This window comes from Vulpes vulpes, chromosome 7, assembly GCF_048418805.1.
Source record: "Vulpes vulpes isolate BD-2025 chromosome 7, VulVul3, whole genome shotgun sequence".
Taxonomy (NCBI): domain Eukaryota; kingdom Metazoa; phylum Chordata; class Mammalia; order Carnivora; family Canidae; genus Vulpes; species Vulpes vulpes.
The window spans coordinates 14026164-14047022 of NC_132786.1; the positions used below are offsets into that span (position 1 = coordinate 14026164).

General features: G+C 45.4%; 1 protein-coding gene and 1 pseudogene across 2 annotated transcripts in view; both read left to right on the top strand.

Annotated features, from left to right (window-relative positions):
* The window catches only part of LOC140599622 (uncharacterized), a 122379-nt gene that overhangs the window by 14615 nt on the left and 86905 nt on the right, over window positions 1–20859 (top strand). For both annotated transcript variants that reach the window (XR_012002477.1, XR_012002476.1), the window contains exons 3-4: window positions 1260–1421; window positions 5580–5656. The gene's annotated coding sequence lies outside the window, so the exon portion shown is untranslated. The remainder of the gene's footprint in view (window positions 1–1259; window positions 1422–5579; window positions 5657–20859) is intronic.
* Window positions 7638–10664, top strand: LOC140599623 (integrator complex subunit 4-like; annotated as a pseudogene).

Consider the following 20859-nt stretch of genomic DNA (forward strand, 5'->3'; position numbering starts at 1 on the left):
CTGTGTATTGTTTATTCGTTGTTTGATTTCCTGGTTGACTCAATTTAGTAACATGTTGTCTAACCTCTGTGTATTTGTGATCTTTCCAAATTTTTCTTGTGGTTGACTTCTTGTTTCATAGTGTTGTAGTAAGAAAGGATGCATGGGAAAAAAAAGAAAAGATGCATGGTATGATTCATTATTTCTGTATCTTTTGAGGCCTAATGTAACCTAGTATAGGATCTATTCTGAAAATTATCCCATGTAACCTTGAAAAGAATGTGTATTGTGCTCTTTTAGGATGGAATATTCTGAATATATCTGTCAAGTCCATCTGTTCCAGTGTGTCATTTAAAGCTATTGTTTCCTTGTTGGTCTTCTGTTTTAGATGAGCTGTCCACTGACATAAGTGAAGTGTTTAAGTCCACTACTATTATTGTATTATAATCAATTTTTTTTTATTTTAAAAAAGATTTTATTTATTTATTTGACAGAGACAGAGAGAGAGAGAGAACAAGTGGGGGGAGTGGCAGAGAGAGAGGGAGAAGAGGGCTCCCCACCAAGCAGGGAGCTCTATCCCAGAACCCTGGGATCATGACCTGAGCTGAAGGCAGACACTAATTTAGCGGTGCCACCCAGACACCCCTAGAGATAAATTGTGTTCAGGCTCCTGATAATTCATTCTAAATAGTTTTTACTGGGAGATACTTTATAAAGTGACTTATTAGGTGGCCTCAGGAGGGGCCTGTTGATGTTGAGACAGTACTTTTCAGACAGGATGGTCAATGAGTAAACAAAGTGGCATTTGAAGAGCGGAGATAAGTAGGATCCATGCTGGTGAAGAGTGAAATCTTGTGATAACGAGATCATGTATAATGTAAACAAACCAAAGCTATCCAAACAGTGTCACAATGATTCCCCAGTGACTTAAAAAGCACAAATAGGAGTTATTATTCTGCTGGATTTTCAATTTTGAATTTTGCTCAATGTTAAGTGCAGAGAGGAAAATCTTACGCTGTTTTCCTGGATGCTCTGGGTGCAGTTGGACAGTCATTTGTGTGGTTGAGGCTATAAAAACTGCTGTTTACAAAGCTGTCGGGATTGAGGATCCCTGGCTTGGGTTGGAGAAGAAGACTCTGGCTGCAGTAGGCATTGTAGTGGGTAGAAAGTCAGGCTGTGGTAGGCGAGCCCCCTTAACTGTGAGATCAGGCAACCGGCACCCTCAAGGCCTCTGCCCACCACTTCTCGTAAGAGACCTCTGCTATTTATGTCTTCCAAAGAAGACACCCGTTGGTCGTGCAGTACTCTGAAGAAATTTTAGAAGAGGTCACGGCCTTGGAGCAGCACCGGGGATTGGACCCAGCCCATGGAGAAGCTGCCTGAGCAGATGTCCTCGGAGTCCCTGTGCCCATCCTCTGTGCAGGAGCCCCGACAGAGCAAGGGTAAGGAGCTGACCTAGCTGGCTTTCTTTGTGTAAACTTTGTCCTTCCAGCTGCAGCCTCAGATCAGATGGACACGATTGATCTTGAGCTTAGAATTGTCCTGGTAAAAAACTTTTTTAATCTCAAGGCTCTATTACATATAAATAAAGCCTGTAACCAAAAAAAAAAAAAAAATGAAATGTCTGTTCATGTCTTCTGCCCATTTATTGACTGGATTTTTTGTTTGTTTGTTTTTTTAGGTTTTGAGCTTGATAAGTTCTTTATAGATTTTGGATATTAGCCCTTTCTCTGACATGTCATTTGCAAGTAACTTCTCCCATTCTGTAGGTTGCCTTTTAGTTTTGTTGACTATTTCCTTTGCTGTGCAAAAGCTTATTATCATGATGAAGTCTTAATAGTTCCATTTTTGCTTTTGTTTCTCTTGCCTTTGGAGATGGTCTAGCAAGATGTCCGTGCAGTTGAGGTCAGAGGTTCCTGCCTGTGTTCTTCTGTAGGATTTTGATGCATTTCTGTCTGATCATTGGGTTTTTCATCCATTTTGAGTTAATTTTGGGTATGGTGTAAGGAAATAGTCCAGTTTCATTCGTTTGCATGGGGCTGTCCAATTTCCCAACACCATTTTTTGAAGAAACTGTCTTTATTCAATTGGATATTCTTTCCTCATTTGTTGAAGATTAGTTAACCACAGAGATGAGGGTCCATTTCTGAGTTCCCTATTTTGTTCCATTGACTTATGTGTCTATTTTTGTGCTGGTACCCATTCTGTCTTGATGATTGCAACTTTGTATTGTGGTGCCTCTGGTTTTGGTTTTCTTTTTCAACATTTCTTTTTTTTTTTTTTTAATTAATTAATTTATTTATTTATGATAGTCACAGAGAGAGAGAGAGAGAGGCAGAGACACAGGCAGAGGGAGAAGCAGGCTCCATGCACCGGGAGCCCGACGTGGGATTCGATCCCGGGTCTCCAGGATCGTGCCCTGGGCCAAAGGCAGGCGCCAAACCTCTGCGCCACCCAGGGATCCCAACATTTCTTTTTTTTATTTTTTCAGTGTCAAATCTATTATATTTTATTTTTTTAAATAATAAATTTATTTTTTATTGGTGTTCAATTTACCAATATACAGAATAACACCCAGTGCTCATCCCGTCAAGTGCCCCCCTCAGTGCCCGCCACCCAGTCACCCCCACCCCCTGCCCTCCTCCCCTTCCCCCACCCCTAGTTCGTTTCCCAGAGTTAGGAGTCTGTCATGTTCTGTCTCCGTTTCTGATATTTCCCACTCATTTCTTCTCCTTTAAATATATAATTAAATATATAAATAATATATAATTTATAATATAAAAAATAATAAAATATATAAATAATATAAACAATAATAAAAATTATATAAAAATAATATTCTAAATGTACAAAGAGCTTATACAACTCAATACCAAAACCCCCCCACAAATAATCCAAATAAAAAATGGGCACGGGACCTGAATAGACACTCTTCAAAGAAAGATACACAGATGGGGCAGCTCCGGTAGCTCACGGCTTAGTGCCCAGGGTATGATCCTGGAGACTCCGGATCGAGTCCCACTTCGGGCTCCCCGCATGGAGCTTGCTTCTCCCTCTGCCTGTGTCACTGCCTCTCTCTGTGTGTCTCTCATGAATAAATTAAAAAAAAAAGATATGCAGATGGCCAACAGACCTAGGGGGCCCCTCTAGGCTCCCCGGAGGGCGGGCCTCTGTGGGGGGGGGCGGGGGGGGCGGGCGCGGCCGGGGCGTGGCCGGGGCGTGGCCAGAGCGTGCCCGGCCCCTGACCCCGAGCGTGACCCGAAGGCCTCAGGGCGTGGCCGCGGGAGGAGCTGGACCCCGATGTGGCGACCCGACCCGCCCCGACCGTCCCGGTGGCAGGAGGTTGCGTGGCTGCGCCGCCGCTCCAGGCCCGCGGTTCCCGGCGCTGCGGGCTCCCGGCAGTGGCTCTGCAGGCCTCGGCCCCGGCGCGCAGGTCGGCGTGGGCCCCGGGAGGTGTGAGGGGCCCCGGGGTGGCTGTGCCAGAGGCATCTGGCCCTTGCGTGTGGCGCGGCGGGTGCCTGGGAGGGACCGCGCGGGGGACCGCGGGCCTCGGGGGAGGCGGGGCGGGACCTGTTGGCCGAGGGGGGTGGCGGTGGGGCCTCCTCCGGGCGGCTCAGGGAGGGTGCGGGGCCCCTCCCCCGGGGCTCAGGGAGGTGCCGCGGAACCCATGCGCGCGCTCAGAGGGCTTAGGGTGCAGGCACCGTCCACCGTCAGGGCACGGCCTTGGGGCGGCGGCTTGAGGGCCTGGGCTGCTGGGCCCCGGGAGCCCCCCCAAGGCCCTGGCTCTCCCTCCCCGCTCTCAGGTGCCTCCTGAGCGCCCCAGCCTGGCCGGGAGCCCGCCCCCCGCCCTGGTCCCTATCAGGTGAGTACGGCTCCCTCCGACACTGTTGAATTTTGAAGCGTTCCCCTATTTGCGCATCCTGTCCAGCGTTTGGTGTTTCCTGTATGGCCAGTGCTGCCCATTCTCACCGCTGTGAGGTGGGATCTCGTTGTGGCTTTGATCTGTATTTCCCTGATGCAAATGCAGTGATGGGGGCACTTTCTCGTGGCCTTGTCGGCCACGTCTGTGTCTTGCTCTTTGCCGTTTCCATTGGTGTCTTTTGCCCATTTCCGGATTGGATGGTTGGTTTCTCTGCTGTGGAGTTGAATAGGTTCTTTCGAGATCTCGGATGCTGGCCCTTTATCCGAAGGGTCGTTTGCACCTATCTTCTCCCAGTCTGGAGGTTGTCTTTCAGTTTTGTTGAGTTTTTCTTTGGCTGTGCAGAAACAGCTCCTCTTCATGACGTCCCGACGTTCCATTTCGCTCTTGTTTCCCTGGCCTTCGTGGCTGATGTAATTTGCAAGAAGTTGCTGTGGCCCAGTTCAAGAAGGGTGTTGTTGCCTGTGTTCTCCCGAGGGTTTTGATGGAATCTTGTCTCACATTTAGATCCTTCCTCCATTTTGAGTTTATCCTTGTGTTTGGCATGAGAGGAATGGTCCAGTGTCATTCCTCTGCACGTGGCTGTCCAGTGTTCCCAGCAGCCTTTATCGAAGAGACTGTCTTTTATTCCCCCGTGGATGGTCTTTCCTGCCTGGCCGAATATTAGTTGCCCGTAGAGTTGAGGGTCCACATCTGGATGCTCTCCTCTGTTCCATTGATCCATGTGTCCGTTTTTGTGCCAGTACCACACCGTCTTGATGGTCACAGCTTTGTGGCACACCCTGAAATCGGGCATTGTGCTGCCCCCCCCCCCCCCCTGCAGTGGGTTTCTTGGATACTATTCCTGTGGCTGTTCGGGGTCTTTTCTGATTCCACACCAGTCTTCAGATGATTTGTTGCAGCTCTCTGAAGAGAGTCCGTGATATTTCTGACAGATTTTGCAATAGTTGTGTAAATTGCCCTGGATCACGTTGACATTTTCCCCAATATTAATTCTTCAAACCCAGGAGCATGGAACCTTTTTCCATCTCTTTGTGTCTTCCTCAGATTCTTTCAGACGTGTTCTGCAATGTTTCGGGTAGAGATCCCCTACCCCTCAGGTTAGGTTTCTTTCTAGGTAGCTCATGCTTTTCTTTGGGTGCTGTGGTTGTATAAATGGGATTGACCCCTTCCTCGATGTCCCTTTCCTCGGTCTCATTGTTCACGTACAGAAAGGCCACTGGTTTCTGGGCCCTGAGTTTGTATCCCGCCACACTGCCGAACTTGCTGTAGGAGTTCCAGCAATCTTGGGGTGGAGTCTCTTGGGTTTTCTAGGTACGGTATCATGTCATCGGCAAAGAGGGAGAGTTTGACTTCTCCTTTGCGGGTTTGAATGCCTTTTATTTCTCTTCGTTGCCTGATTGCTGAGGCCGTGACGTCTCGTACTATGTTGAGAATAGTAGCAGTGAGAGTGGACATCCCCGTCTCGTGCCTGGTCTTTGGGGAAAGGCTCCCAGCGTTTCCCCCTTGGGAATGATAATTTGCTGTGGGCTTTTTGTAGACGGCTTTGAAGATGCTGAGGAACGTTCCCTCTATCCCTATACTCTGAAGCGTTTGGATCAGGAATGGATGTCGTATTTTGTCAAAAGCTTTCTCTGCATCTATTGAGAGGATCACCTGGTTCTCGTTTTTTCTCTTGCAGATCTGATCAGTCACACGGAGTGTTTGACGAGTGTTGAACCAGCCTTGCGTCCCAGGGATAAATGCCATCTGGTCACCGTGAGTAACTTCTCAATGCACCGTTGGATCGTATTGGCTCGTATCTTGTTGAGAATGTTTGCATCTGTGTTCATCGGGGACATGGTTCTATCACTCTCCTTTTTGGTGGGGTGGGGTCTTCGTCTGCTTTTGGACATCAGGTGATGGTGGCCTCGTAGAACGAGTTTGGAAGTATTCCATCTCCAGAAGCTTCAGCTGGCCTCACTGTAGTCTCTGTGGCAGGCTCTTGATTTGGTTCACGATGGAGCTCAGTGGCCAAAGTCGTTCGCTCCACTGAGGCAGGTGGCTGCTCCGGCATGTGCGGGAAACCGATAGCATGCACCTGGGTGTGCTCTTCCCCCCGGGTGGCCGCGGGTACAAGTAGCTCTTGCATGTCGGAACAGTGAGTCAGAGGTGTTACCACCAGGTGCATTGGTTTGGTCTCAGCAGCTGGCATTTCGGTTCGAGCCGTGACCAGCTCAATCACCTCTGGCCCTGAAGCTTTAGCAGGCCCCGAGGTAGGAGCTGGGGCTGGTTGTTGAGGTGGTTCAGGATATTGCACAGGGGCGGACGCTAGTTGCCCCACTGAGCCGGGTGGCCGCTCTGGCATGTGGCGGATCCTGATAGCATGTGCCGGGATATGATCTAACGTGAGGGTGGCCAAGATTGCAGGTGGGTCCTCCTTGTCGGGAGAGTGAATCAGAGGTGTGACCACTTCGTGCATTGGCTTCCACTCCGCAGCAGGCATCTGCGCTCTGGCCAAGCACTCAGCACTGACAGTCCCGCCCAGCTCGATCACCTCAGGCCCAGAAGCTTCACCAGCCCCCAGGTTCAGAGCTGGGGTGGGCTGCTGACGTGGTTCATGATGTTGCTCAGGGGCCGAAGCTGGTTACTGCACTGAGGCAGGTGACTCGTTTGGCATGGCATGCCAGGGACATTGATCGTGGGCGCCCTGGGGGAGCTCTTCTTGCAGGGTGGCCAAGTGTGCAGGTGGCTCCTCCAGGTCGGGACAGTGAATCAGAGGTGTGACTGCCGTGTAAATTGGCTTGGCCTCAGCAGCTGACATCTCGGCTCAGGCCAAGCACTCAGCACCAACTGCCATGCCCGACTCCAACTGCTCAGGCCCATAAGCTTCAGCTCGCCCCATTGTAGTAGCTCTGGTGGGCTCTTGATTTCGTTTAGGATGTTGCTCAGTGCCCGAAGTCGGTTGCTCCACTGAGGCAGGTGGCTGCTCCGTCATGTGGGGGATCCCGATAGCATGCCCCTTGGCGTGCTCTTCCTCCAGGGTGGCCGTGGGTACAGGTACTTTTTCACATTTGAAATACATTATTGCATATTTCCTTATGTTAAAAAAAATAACTGTGTCCAAGACTTAAAGATTCTTATTTACTGACGCATTTAAATCTTTCTCATAATGATCTACGGCATTTAACGTAGTAGTGAAATTGTTCATATCGGTGCCTCCGGCAGCTTTTCCTTCTGTACTTGTGGTGTTCCTGTTTATATCATTCGGATATCTTTTGAAAAACAATGACATTCTTTAGAACCCTGAGGATTTCCCTGGTGTTTTTTTTTTTTTTTAGTGTCATACAATTCCATTTATTGGACCTAATGAATACATCAGTTAAATGTTTGCTTATTTTACATAAAGGGCCCGTTTTCTTTTTTTTTTTTTGAATTTTTAATTTTTTATTGGAGTTCAATTTGTCCACATATAGTGCACCACCCAGTGCTCATCCCGCCAAGAGCTCCCCTCATTGCCCATCACCCAGTCACCCCACCCCCCCACCCACTTCCCCTTCCACTACCCCTTGTTTGTTTCCCAGAGTTAGGTGTCTCCTGTTTTGTCACCCTCACTGATAGCTTCACTCATTTTCTCTCTTTTGCCTTTATTCCCTTTCACTAATTTTTATATTTCCCAAATGAATGAGACCACATAATGTCAGTCCTTCTCCGATTGACTGTTTTCACTCAGCATAATGCCCGGGACAGCTGCAACCCAATGTTTACAGCAGCAATGTCCACAGTAGGCAAACTGTGGAAGGAGCCTCGGTGTCCATCGAAAGATGATGGATCAAGAAGCTGTGGTGTGGCGGGCAGTCATGGGGGCTCCCCTAAAGAAACGAGTGTACGAGGAATTCACTAAGGTGGTCCAGCAACAACAGGAGGAAATTGCAACCAAGGAACTGCGATTGACAAAACCAAGTAAATCTGCAGCACTCCACATAGATCGGTGTAAAGCTCCCTCCCCAATGGATGCTTTGCAGTATCTACTCCAGTTTGCCAGAAAGCCTGTTGAAGCAGAAAGTGTGGAAGGAGTAGTCAGGATTCTCTTGGAACATTATTACAAGGAGAATGATCCATCTGTAAGACTGAAAATTGCATCATTGTTGGGTTTATTATCAAAGACTGCAGGATTCTCACCAGTCTGCATTATGGATGATGCCATTAACATCCTGCAGAATGAAAAGTCTCATCAAGTCCTTGCTCAACTGTTGGACACCTTGCTTGCAATTGGCACCAAACTCCCAGAGAATCAAACTATCCAGATGGGATCAGTTGATGTAGCCTGCAAGCACCTCACAGATACGTCTCATGGTGTAAGAAATAAGTGCCTGCAATGACTTGGCAATCTTGGCTCTTTGGAGACAAGTGTGACAAAAGATGGAGAAGGCCTAGCTGTCAGAGATGTCCAGAAGATTATAGGGGATTACTTCAGTGACCAAGACCCAGGTGTCAGAACAGCGGCTATAAATGCCGTATTGCAGCTTCATGAAAGAGGACAAATTACACCAAGCAATTTATAATCAGGCCTGTAAATTGTTGTCTGATGACTATGAACAAGTGCGCAGTGCTGCAGTCCAACTTATCTGGGTTGTCAGCTCTATCCTGAACGCATTATCCCCATTACTTCTTCTAATGAAGAAATTTGCTTAGTTGATGATGCATTTGGAAAAATTTGTCCCATGGTCAGTGATGGCTCCTGGGTGGTTCGAGTTCAGGCTGCAAAGCTATTGGGCTCAATGGAACAAGTCAGTTCTCATTTCTTGGAGCAGACACTCGACAAGAAGCTCATGTCAGATCTCAGGAGAAAACGCACTGCACATGAACGTGCCAAGGAACTTTATAGGTCAGGAGAGTTTTCCAGTGGCAGAAAGTGGGGAGGTGATGCTCCCAAAGAAGAAATAGATACAGGAGCTGTGAACGTGATTGAGTCAGGAGCTTGTGGAGCCTTTGTTCATGGATTGGAAGATGAGATGTATGAGGTCTGCATTGCTGCCGTGGAGGCTCTCTGCATGCTGGCCCAATCTTCACCTTCTTTTGCGGAGAGGTGCGCCCTGATTTCCCGCTTGACATGTTTAATATGAAATTGAGGAAGTACGTCTACAGTCCATACACAGCATGAGAAAAATTTGTAATAATATCACTCTCCGAGAGGATCAGCTTGACAGTGTCCTGGCTGTGTTAGAGGATTCGTCCAGAGATATTCGAGAGGCTGGCTCTTCACGAACTTTTATGCTGTACTAACGTTTCAACTAAAGAAGGGATTCATCTTGCACTGGCGGAGCTGCTGAAAAATTTAACCAAGTACCCTACTGATAGGGACTCTATATGGAAGTGCTTGAAGTTTCTGGGAAGTCTGCATCCAACCCTGGTGCTTCCCTTGGCGCCAGAGCTCCTGAGCACCCATCCGTTTTTTGACACAGCTGAACCAGACATGGATGACCCAGCTTACATTGCAGTTTTGGTTCTTATTTTTAATGCTGCTACAACCTGTCCAACAATGCCGGCACTGTTCTCAGATCATACCTTCAGGCATTAAGCCTACCTCCGAGACAGTCTTTCTCATCTTGTTCCTGCCTTAAGGTTACCAGGGAGAAAACTAGTGTCATCGGCCGTTTCTCCCAGTATTGCGCCCCATGAGGACCCGTCCCATCAGTTCCTGCAGCAGAGCCCTGAAAGGGTGTACAGTCTTCAGAGCGCTGGGACCCTCAGGGAACCCAGAAGCTGCTGGAGTTCATCATCCGGGATCTGCAAAGACTTGGAGAACTTCAGTCTGAACTAGCAGGAGTTGCTGACTTCTCGGCTACCTATCTTCGGTATCAGCTTCTTCTCATGGAGGCCTTGCAAGGAAAGCTGTGGAATGTGGCTGCCCCTTTATATTTGAAGCAGAGTGACTTGGCCTCCACAGCAGCAAAACAGATCATGGAAGAGACCTACAAAATGGAGTTAAAAAAAAACAAAACAAAACAAAAACAAAATGGAGTTCATGTACAGTGGTGTGGAGAAGAAACAGGTGGTGATTATACATCACATGAGGCTGCAGGCCAAAGCCTTGCAACTTATAGTAACAGCACGGACTACTCGAGGCGAGGAGCTGACCCCTTATTTGGGATGTGTGAAAACGTTTTACAGGAAGTGGACTTTTTTCAGAGGTGTTTTATTGCTCATTTGCCCCCACCTACAGGACAGCTTTGTGGACAAACGTCTTGACCTTATGCCCCGACTCATGACATCCAAACCTGTGGAAGTGGTCAAAACTCTACAGACCATGCTGAGGCAGAGTACCTTCTTGCACCTTCCCCTCCCAGAGCAGATCCACACACTTCAGCCACCATCATTGACCCAGCAGGCGAGTCAGACAACCCTTTGCGATTTACATCTGGATTGGTTGTGGCCCTGGATGTCGATGTGACCCTGGAACATGTGCAGGACCCTGAGAGTGCTGTGAAGGTCCAGGTCTTCTATCCAGATGGCCAGGCTCAGAGGATTCATCCTAAGCCAGCAGACTTGCGGAATCCTGGCCCAGGGCGCCACCGGCTTATCACTCAGGTGTACCTCTCCACCTCTTCCAGGTGGAAGTGAGGCTGCTACTGGCCCACAACTCCAATTCCCGCATTCCAAAATCCCCCTCTATTGAAGGTGGCAAAGTGTCACCCCAGGTGGAAACCAGCATCGAGGGCACCATCCCCTTCAGCAAGTCTGTGAAAGTTTACATAATGCCCAAACCCGCAAGGCGCTGAGTCACAAGCATCGTGTAGAGCTGAAGCTGAGAAAGACCTTCTCAGGTAGCAGAGTGAGCCCGAAGCCTAGACCACTTCACCTGGAGCCGGCGGATGGGCATGAGCACCATCACCCTTATTGTCTCATCTGGTATCAAACACAAAATAAATTATTTTGCAATAAAAAATCAAAAACCTTCAAGTCCACACCTCTTCCTTCCCTGACTCCCCAACCACCTCTATAAAGTTGAGAAAACAACAACAGCAACAACAACAACAAAAGAAGCTGTGGTCTATGATACAATGGAATATTACTCAGCCATTAGAAATGACAAACGCCGTGAAAGGAGAGTGACGTTTGGTTCTACTTGTTGGGTTCATGTTGTTGTACGTGTGTGTGCAGCCAACCAACAGTGCTCGTTAGGTACCAGATCATGTACTAAGAAGGGTCTTTTACTCAAAACCAGGAAAGAGGAGAGAGAAAGAACTAGTTTCGAGAGCTTTTTGATTTGGAAAAAGCATTCCAAAAATCACGATTTTCATTATACAGTAAGGGAGTAGCTTCCTTTCTGTGTTCATTCTCGTGAGGATTAACGATAGAGGGAGTCCTGTGAAATGAAGACCACTTTGTATTCCAATTTAATTCCTGGAATTTCTTAATTGTTTCTTTTCTTTTCTTTTTTTTTTTTTTGGTTTTTACTGACATTCAAAAACTGAAAAACTTCTAGCTCATAACTTTGTTGCATTTCTAGGTCCCTGCAGCAACAAAAGGAAATCGTCGTATTAGGACTAGAAGATTAAGTGAGTCCTAAAGTATTGGAAGAAAATTCTAAAATATACATTGAGGTTCTACAAGGAAAAGATTGAGTTTAAACAAAAGAGCCTGAGCTAATTCTTCCAGAAGGTTTGTTACCTTGAATTCAGAGCCCTTTTATGAGTATATTAGAAAAATAAGTAGTCCCACAGTATCAGTCGATTCATGTTTTAATGAGAAGAGAGCTAACATTAATGAAACTAACTCTAAAGCAGTTGACTGCCAGGCTGATTGTTAAATTGGTTATTATGGAAACAGGAGAACCAACTCACACACTTAGAAATGAGGTCCCAGACTGGAAGCACTGGTAAATGTAGCTGCTCATAATCTAAGTTAAATAATTCCTTGACAATCTGAGTAGATCTATATCAACATGGCGGTCTTATATGTAGTTTAGGGTGTTTAGTAGGAAATTATCGAATGGACTTCATGATTCCGTAGAGCTTATTTTTGAGAGGTGCTAGTGAATCAGGAGGGAAAAAAATGAATGCTCAAAAAAGTCCTGTTTCCATCTTACACATTTGGGGAAACTGTAAGAATATGTCCAAAGAATCTTGGTCTTCAATAGTTTTATATACAGTAATAACTAACACCATAAAATAGCACTTATTTAGATAGAACTGATGGTAGACGTGGCAGTACTACATCCTTTTCTACAATGTCTGAGCATTTGTAGTACTTCAGACCTTTCCATCAGGCGTCAACATTAAATATAGAATACCTCTAGAAAGTATAAAAATAATTTTGTCTTTGGAAGTAGTTAACGTGAAGTTTTTCTGTGTGTCCCATTGGACTTTTCTAGTGATGATCCTCCTAGGATGCTTTATCAGTAGGTGTCTGGATTTTATGGACTAAAAACCTGATATTTTCTTTTACAGTTGAAATCTGTAAATTATCTTTATACTTAATTTTCTATGTCCTTTCATAGCAAAAAGTAAGCAAAATATGCCAAGACAAAGAATGATGGTCCCCCCACCAAACCTTGAGCATAACCGTTGAGGAACAAGAACGGTCGGAGATCTATGTGTGTGTATCTGTATGTACATCCATGCACACATGGCAAGATTTAACAGAAATCACAATTCCGACATCATCTGTGGTTTATGTCACAGCTCTTCTCTGTCGTCAGCCTCTGTTTTTCTCTTTGGGCTTTCGTTGAAAAATACTCGGCCTCATGTCTTTCGCTCTGAGACTTTAACTGTAATCCTTGAATTCTTAATTTCAGTTCAGAAACCCTAGTCTTAGAACTCATGAGTCTCCAGATTTCCATGACTGTCACCAAAAGTTGAAAATCCTATAGGTTTGTCCCCCCCCCCCTTTTTTTAAACTAAAGACTTAAAAGAAAGAAAAGAAAAAAAATGCTTCTTTCTGTCTTGACAAACATGAGGAAGAAACTGCAAACAGGAATACAGGTGGAAGCAACTCCTTCTGTAGCCTCCCCTTGTACTTTTAAAAGAGCTTTGTCATGTGGTTAATGATGGAGAAAGTTGACAACATGCATTGTATATGTCTGCTGTCCGCAAACTGTATTGTGTGACCATATATTTTTCCCAGTCATTGAAAGGGTTCTCCCAGTGTGATACGTCTTAATTTAAAAAAAAAAGTGGTTTTTTCTCCTTTAAAATAGTCATCATTTGGTTCTGGATGTATTACACTGAGTGAAGTAAGTCAATCGGAGAAGGACAAACATTGTAATGTCTCATTCATTTGGGGCATATAAAAATAGTGAAAAGGAAGAAAGGGGAAAGGAGAACAAATGAGTGGGAAATATCAGAAAGGGAGACAGAACGTGAGAGACTCCTCACTCTGGAAAATGAACAAGGGGTGGAAGAAAAGGAGGTGGGGTGGGGGTGTGGGGTGACTGGGTGATGAGCATTGAGGGGGGCACTTGATGGGATGAGCGCTGGGTGTTATGCTATATGTTGGCAAACTGAACTCGAATAAAAAAATCATCATTATTTTATGACATTTATAAAATGCAATAAAAGATAAGGAAACCATCCTGAGAGGCAAGATGCCTCTCTCATTTGGCCATCTTTTTAACATGTTTTACTTATTTTCCTCCCTTATTATTTAAGGCTTTTTTGGATGTATGCACTGACTTTTTTTTATCAGCTATATTTTTGAGGAATAAGCTCTTCAATTTACAGGTGCTGTATCTTTTATAGTCATAAATTCATTGGTTCTAGAAATACACATTTGCTTCCATGTATCCATTAGAGTGCAACAATACTGAACTCCTTTGGGATTTTCCACTGATGAAAGTTGTTTTTATACTTACCTGTTGTATTGAAGCAAGTCTGAAGACCAGGAAGAAAGCTGACTAGTGATCTGAATTGCAAAATGTTGAGAACTAACCAGTGGGTTGTCATGGTGCGTAATGACTCTTTTTGTGTGTGTGTGTGTGCCTAATGACTCTTAAGTACAAAGGAAGTTTATTAATTATTTGAAGTCAAGACAACACAGTCATTTGTAGGAGATCCTTAGCTAGAAAGTGTTGATATTCTTTGAAGAAATCAATACAACAAAACCTTAGAAAGTTTGAGAAGAAGTTACAAAAAAATCAAAACCTGAGCTGCAGAAAAGTAAAGTCATGTATCTGAGGTGACAAACGTAAGGGAAGCAAGTAAGTGCAGGAAAGCTGGAAGCTCTCGATTGGTCGCGGCCACAGAGAGTTTGGACAAGACAACAGGATGTGCCACTTTTGTTTTGTAGGGAAGTGTCGTTTGTGACCATCATATTTGTAAATGGGTTTTCCGTTGGTTTTGGCGGCAACAATGTTTGCCACTCCTCTGGTCTAACTGGACCGAGACATCCCTCGCTCCTGTTACCACTAGTCCATGTTTGCAGTGCTGTTGGTTGGCTTTGGAAATGTGAACTTTGTGGATAAAACAGGGAAGTTTCTCTGGCATCGAGTGGAAAACAAAGAGCCCACACAAGGCTCTGTAGGGATGGTGTGTGTGCATGCGTGCGCACGAGATACTCTCGTAACAGGAAATATACAGTACTCAATTTCATCAACAGTAGCTCAAATTTAGTTACTGAAACAGTGGTTTCAGTGAACATTGTATTCTCTGCTTCAGGTTTCTGTTGAAGCGACAAATTTGGAAAGTGTAGTTCCGTGAAGAACTACAAATTCATTAGAATATAGCTGACCTCCCCACAACGTGGGTATTAGGGGTCTCGACAGCATCCCCCAGCACAGCTGAAAATCCACATATGATTTTTGATTCTGCCAAAACTTGACTGTTAGTAGTAGGCCACTGTTGATTGGAACCTTACCGATGATATAAACAGTAGACTAATATGTATCTTACAATGAAGTGAGCTGGGGAAAAGAGAATGTTATTAAAATCATAAGGAAGAGGGGCGCCTGGGTGGTGCAGTCATTGGGTGCCTGGGCGATGCCGTCAGTTAAGTGCCTGACTCTTGGTTTTGGCTCAGGTCATGATCTCATGGTCTCTGGATCAAGCCCTGCATCGGGATTCATGCTCAGCAGTGAGTCTACTTGGAATTCTCTCCCTCTGCCCCTCCAACTCGTGTACACACTCTTTCTCATTCTCTCTTAAATAACTAACTAAATCTTTAAAAAAAGAAAATCATGGGAGTAAAGACATGTATGGTGCTGTACTGTATAAAGAAGTGGACCCATGCAATGCAAACACATGTTGTTCAAGGAACAACTGTACTCTTACCTTTTATATATATATATATCTCCCACTTACTAAACTGTGATCGTTAGACAGCCATCAGCAGTTGTCCCTAAGGCTAATGACCTCTTTTTTTCTCTCTCCTACTCCTAGTCTGCAGAACAGGAATGCTGCCCCTCTCTACTGCATTAGCAGGAAAAGATCTCTGAGGGCAATTTAGAAGACCTGGTGTCTGTTTCCATGCTTGCCCTTTCCAAGCTGGGTCACCTGTCCTCACTCCACGGGACCTTTGTTCTGTTACATGTGCTTGAATAGTAGATGGTGGTCAAAGAGTCTCATACAGTATAATCGAGTTGGAAATCGCTGAGCGCACGACTTACATGAGAGCCACCCCGCCCCGGGTCCCCTGCCCTGCATGCCCGTTCTTTGTGGTGCTCACCACCTTGTGACATGTTACAGATTTATTCAGTCATTGTCTCCTCCACCCCCCGAGGAAGACCAAACCCTGTGGATGGGGGCAGACGCCTGATGTGTTTTGCCCATCGCTGTGTCATCAGCGCCTGCATCAGAGGGTGTCGGAAACCACATGAGGCTCGCGGTGAATGTTTCTGGAGTGAGTTAGTTATTAGGATCCAGACTGTATTTCTGGGTAATAATTTAGAGATCACTAAAACCTAAGTTCCTATGATAAGGGTTTTATGTCTGTCAGCCGGCTTTATGACGTTCTTTGGTTTGCATGAAAAACTCTATTCCTCCTACAGGATAGAATTCGAAGAGCAATTTATATTTAGAAGATGTTTATAATAAGCCCTATGGGCCCGGTTTATCGCAGTGATCTCTTGTTATTCAAATGCTATATTTTCTCAAATGTAGATTGTACAGTTGTGCCTGGGAGGCGTGTGCACTGCATGAAAGTAGGATCTGTGAGGCACTCTAGCCATTGTCACAGCGTATGGCTATTCCTGTAGATACTTAAACCACAAAATATTGGCACATTGCCTTCTTTCTTAGTAGGTAGAAAATGTACATGATAAAAAAAAATGTTACCTGATAGAAGAAATTTAATTTATTCGTTTCACAATTAAGAGTCTGACGATGAGAGATGTGTCCTAAATGGCTACCTACTTATGCCTCATGCTTATTATATGTGTCAGATTGAAATATTTCCCATCATCCTGGTAAGTTGAGGAGTAAGGCCCCCCTGAGTGTGACCTGAACGCAAGGGCATGAGGCTTTGCACGAGGTGTGGTGCATGGCAATTGGTCCTTTCTGTTTACAGTCACTCCGGGGTGGGGTCCGGGTCTGGAGTGATATCATCTCCTGTCCTGCCTTCCCTGCTGTTTGTAGGTGGACACCTCCCACATTTGTCATTCTCCCGCAGAATTGTATATCCAACTACTCATGTAACCTCTCCTCCAGTTTCTGCAAAGAAACATGATCTCACCAACTCCCCCTGAACACACTCATCTGTATTCTTCACCCCTATGACTTGACTGCAAGGCTGTCTTCCCAGTTACTCAGCCTCCAGACCTCAAAGGTGTCTTTAATTCCTTGCTGTCTTTCAAACCCCCATCCAGTGCATCAGCAAAATACCTTTTATCTTGACCTTCAATATAGATCCAGAATCCAGCTGTTTTCTATTATCTCCATTGCTAGATCCTAATTCAAGTGACTGTCTTCTCTTGCCTGAATTCTTCAGAAGCCTTTTGTGGGGTTTTCCTGCCTTTCCCCATGCCCCGCTGTAAGATTCTACACGGAGCAGCCATCTCAATCCACTTAAAGCAAAAGTAAGATCCTATGACTCTTCTGAAACCATTTGAAGGCTCACCCAGCTCAGTCACTGTAAAAGCCAAAGTGAGGATGGTGGTCAAAAGGCCTACGTGATCTGACTGCCCTTCCTTGTCTCTTTTATCACAACCTCTACGTCTGCCTTCCTGACCACTCTGTGTCTTCCTTTACTGTTTCTCAGAAACCCATACAAGTGCCCACTCTTGGACTCATTCTAGCCCGTTCCCTCGCCTAGAAAATTCTTTGTCTCGAATTTCTCTTAGAAAGCCTTCACTTGCTTCAAGTCTGTTCCCAGAGGTAAACTGTTCATGAAGGCCTACATTGATCATTTATTCTAACTGTAAATCCCATCTCCCTGGCACCCCTCATTTCCGTTGTCCTGCTCCATTTTTTCTTTGCTACATGTCTCTTTCTAAAATGCGATGTGATGTTTTGTATTCGTTGCTAATTACTGGTTTCCCACTCTAGAAGCTTCACCAGAGCAGGAACTTTTGCATCTTTCTGTCTCTGCTGTACCCAATGAGGTGAAGACCGTGCTTTACACAAGATAATAGCTTATTGAATAATTGAACAAATAAACTATAAGATACAGAATTTCCACTCACTCATTGGACAGATATATTGAGTGCCAACGATGTGCCAGTCCCTGTACCAGCCATTGCCATAGAGTGGAAAACAAAAGACCCATGTTCCCACGGAGTGTGCTCACGGCCTATCCAGAGGACAGTCACTTTAGAAATATTCATACAAAGAAGTGGCTCCAAGAAAAGTGGGAAAGGTGCTATGAAAGAAAATGACAACGTACCATATAATATCATAATGGAGAGAAGTAGCTTAAATTGGAGGTTCAGGGAAGACCTCGTTAAAGAAATAACATATCTGATGAACGTTGTAAGGCTAAGTTCCTACATAGGAAATCTTAATAGCAATTGAGACGTTGAAGAATGTAAAAAAAAAAATATTGATGGGAGTCTCCAAAATTGAGAAAGATTGAAAAATGGTCAGGGCAGGTGGAACATAATTAATAGATAGGAGAGCAGCATTAGATGTGACTAAAGAAGTCAGCATGGACTAGATCACACCAGGCTTTATTGGCTCAGAGGGTTTTGATTTCATCCAAGGTGCAAGGAGAGGACTTTGAAGAGAACTAATAAGCAAAGTAACAACATAATGATGTTTGGGGCTTTGCACTATTAGGCTACCTGTTGTGGGTTTGGGAATGATTCAGAAAAGAACAGAGTTAGGGACACCTGGTGTGTGGGTGGGGGGCTCAGTCAGTTGAGCCTTTGCCTTTCTGCTCAGGTCAGGATCCCAGGGTCCTGGGATCCGCCCTGCGTCAGGATCCCTGCCCAGTGGGGCGTCTGCTTCTCCCTCTCCCTCTGCCCCTCCCCGCCCTGACTCATGCACTCTCTCTCATCCTCTCTCTCAAAGAGTAAAATTCGTCTTTAAAAAATTGAAAAGATTTGAGTTACAAGTGGGAAAGCTAGCCAGAATGCAATGATATTAGTTCTAGTGAGAGATGATAATGGGACATATAAATGTGACCTGGGTGCTGACTATAGAGAAGAAAATAATAAGATGGATGTAAAATATATTTTAAATTAGAACGGTCATGGGTTAGATGTAGAAAGAGATATGGCTGCCTGGTTTCAGTCATAAGCAAATGGATGGATACGGGTAGATAGAAATGTTGCAGTGAGAAACAGATAATAACATAATGAATCGTTGACCACCTTTGTAGGGAGATGGGGATTAGGAAGCAGATGATCGGGATCCCTGGGTGGCCCAGCGGTTTGGCGCCTGCCTTTGTCCCAGGGCGCGATCCTGGAGTTCCGGGATCGAGTCCCGAGTCAGGCTCCCAGCATGGAGCCAGCTTCTCCCTCCTCCTGTGTCTCTGTCTCTCTCTTTCTCTTTCTATATCTATCATGAATAAATAAATAAATCTTTAACAAAAATAAGGAGATGATAAAAAATTAAGTCCATTGTTTGAGTTTAATCGGGTTAATTTTGGTGATCATTCCCATATTTTATACATGTTGGCCCATATTGTCCCAGAAGGCTCTGCTCTGAAAGAGTGCCTGCGTCTCACAGTTTTGCACGGAATGAACAACGGGCTAGATACTTCAGGCACGGAAAGCTTGTGAGATGTTGTGTAATATGCATCATCCTGAGTATCTCTTTTCATCCTCACACCAGTAAACGTAGAGTCCGTCTTCCTCAGTGTTCGTCTTCAGGGTCTTGGCTTAGAAAAATCTCCACCTGCTCCTCCTTTATTTTGACTGTGGGTTGTGATTTTTTTTTTTTTTTTTTTTTTTGAGTCTGGATAGACCAGATGGGACCAGGTGAGGAGCAAGGATTTGGCCTACAGCAAAGCTTGGGAAGGAATGTAAATATCTGTAAATATCGCGAGCCCTGAGAGGACAAAGCCCACAGCAGAATGTCCAAGTGAATGAATCACCCACACGGCAAGCCTGGGCACAGGACAAGGGTAGGTATTCTAGGGGTCCAAACTTGGCAGGGGACACAATGAGAAACGGGGAAAGCATGCAGCTGCGAAAGGTGTCCCCACAACAGGACAGCCACAGGCGGAGGTGGTATTCAAGAGTTCAGATAAAGGTTGGCACCTCATTGTTTTGGAGAAAAACACTGAGAATGCAGTTTGGGAAACTAGGATTGTTAAGAGGCCCGTGTGATGGAACAATCAGAATATCCTTGCAGAGCCGTTTCATCACTAGTGTTCAGTGCCCTTCTTGAATTCCTGGGTGAGACCAACAGATGTGCACCAGATGAAGCCGAGCCAAGCCTGAGGCAGTGACGTGTACAGACTGTCGATTATGGTATAGAATGATTCCTCCGGTGAGCCTTCACTCCCACCTACTCCTGGGTCGAGCAGTTTCTTGTTGCCTCTGCTACATTGTTAAGTTTGACACCGCATGGACTGGTGGTCTCATCATCATCTTTAGAGTTCGAAGACTCAACCAAATGCATAGGTAACGTCCTACTTGCTCTTCTCTTATTTTTAATCATAGAAGTTGCCTAAAAAGGTGACTAATGTATTCAAGGCCTTGAAGAGTCATTAGTGAGAAACTGAAACAAATGTGAAGATCCAGAAAGACCGTACCTTTGTGCTTCAAATTCCGCGTGTCTGTTTCTCATTGACTTTGCGTGCTATCAAATCACAACGACTGAGGCTCCCCGGAACCATTGAGAAAAGTATCGTGTGTCATCTAAGCTGGGATGTATGTATGTATGTATTTATTTATTTATTTATTTATTTTTAAGCTGGGATGTATTTAAAACACTGCATTATCACTTTGCTAAATAAGATGTCTTTTTTTCCACATCTGAAGCTAGATGTGGTCAGATTCGTCTACAAATTCCAAAGAACATTGCCTAATACCAGATACCATGAGCCCGTTTCAAAGCCAAGGGTGAATGATGTCTGGAATTTATGTCCCTGCCAGTTTCACACATCTTGGAACGATATAGTTCCTAACAACGTAGAGATTAGCTGTCACAGTCTTTAAGTGGCAGTTTGGTACAAAAGGACCATGGTTTATGTCAGGTTTAATCTGATCGGTAGTGAACTGGAAGAGAGGCCAGGCAAAAGTTGGTCGAAACAGGCTTTTATTTTTATTTATTTCTTTTTGTTGAAACAGGCTTTTAATGGGCGGCGCTCCCTGGCTAGGTTATGCAGCCCGCGGGGGGGGGGGGGGGGGGGGGGGGGAGTCGCGCCCAAGCCAACTGCAGGGGGGTCTATAAAGAGTTTTCCGTGGGAAGATGGGGGCAGGGCGGCATTCCAATTAGGGCAAGGGTTACAGGTCTTGGTGTGCTAAGTTAGGGTAGGGCCACAAGGCGGCCTTATTGGGAGGTTGCTGGCCTGGGGTCGGCCGTTTTGAGGTCCCCAGTCTCGCTGGCCCAACATTCAGATCTTTTTGTTATGTTATAATGGGGTGACGATTCAGATCC